The sequence below is a fragment of the Mastomys coucha genome, unplaced genomic scaffold, assembly GCF_008632895.1.
Source record: "Mastomys coucha isolate ucsf_1 unplaced genomic scaffold, UCSF_Mcou_1 pScaffold9, whole genome shotgun sequence".
Lineage (NCBI taxonomy): Eukaryota > Metazoa > Chordata > Mammalia > Rodentia > Muridae > Mastomys > Mastomys coucha.
In genome coordinates, this window is record NW_022196915.1 from 58,745,486 (window position 1) to 58,746,813 (window position 1,328).

At 48.0% G+C, this 1,328-nt stretch overlaps 1 pseudogene; it reads right to left on the minus strand.

Annotated features, from left to right (window-relative positions):
• Positions 1-388: 388 nt before the first annotated feature.
• Positions 389-1,108, minus strand: LOC116085057 (annotated as a pseudogene).
• Between the last annotated feature and the right edge of the window lie 220 nt (positions 1,109-1,328).

Genomic DNA, 1,328 nt, shown 5'->3' on the forward strand with positions numbered 1-1,328 from the left:
GCTAAGCCTGACAGTGATATCACGGTCAAGGTCACTGCCAGAGTAAAGGTCTTTTGCCAAAAGCAGACATTCTCTGAGGGGCCCCACATCAGAAGATTCAGGGCAGAACAAGGCTATGCAAGGAAACAAGGACAAGATTGCATAAGTCTGAGCATCCCAACAGGAGGCTGAGAAGCCCGTGCAGGAGCAGCAGTGTTAGGCTCTGGTGGATGGTCAGGGCAGTGGAGGGACGAGCTTGCCACCCAAGGCGTGAACAGACACTGGACTTGAATGTTCGGCTGTGATGGCGGACTTTCATTCTAGGAGTTCTTTGGTCTTTGCTGCCAGGTGCCGGTCCAGCCCTGCCTCTGTGTCATCCGCCATTTGGCTGATCTGCTTCTCGGTGAGTCTAATGGTGTCCTCGGAAGATTTTGTCCTTGGACTTCCTTAGCTTACTCATTGCATTAGTGCAAACCTTCTGTAAAGTTTCCTTGGCCTTATTGGTGTTCTGTTTGGCCAGTTTTACCAGCATTTCTCTGTGTTCCCTGGTTACGTTAGGAATGGGTACCTATTCTAATGGGTACTAACGCTAATGAGTTAGTGTTCCTTCTGCTTCTGGGTTCAGATTCATACCACTTCCTCTTATAGCCTTGCTAGCTGCAGCTGTACACTCTGGGAAGCTGATCATATTGACCAGAATCATCTGTCACAATCTCATGGAGATCTGGCCAATCTGATTTAGAGCGAGCTTGCCATCAGCAGGTATCACAGTAATATGATCAAGGGATCCTGGTACAGTCCTTATGTTGAGAGTCTTATTGAAATTATCCTCAAGTGCTTCCATCATAGATCTCATGTCTTCATCCACCTCTTCCAAGCTGATTATATCCTCAGCCGAGGCTGTATTTATGTCCATTCTGGCCTGGGGCTATCCTTTCCTTTTAGCTTTGGCTTTCTTGGTTGCAAAATGGCCAACAGGTACTGCTGGGTAGGCTGAGCATTGTCTGTGGTCATGCTGTCTTCCACTCACTGTTTTCATGGAGACTTCTGAAACAAGTCTGGTCAAAGCAGCATGGTAACTGTGAAAAGCACAGTGCAGCAGGAGAAAGCATCTTATTTCCAAGGCCATGAGAAAAGAGAATCCTTAGAAGCAGCCACAGCTACAGCCAGGATAATAAAGAAACGTGGGACGGCGGAGGTGGAGGCGTGCTCTGCCTGCTTTCTTACAGAAACCAAAACCACCAGTCCAGGGATAGCACCAGCCACAATGAGCTGCACTCTCCCTACCAGTCTTAAGAAAATGCCCTACAGCTAGAGATAGATTGTGGAGGCACTTTCTCAACTGAGGT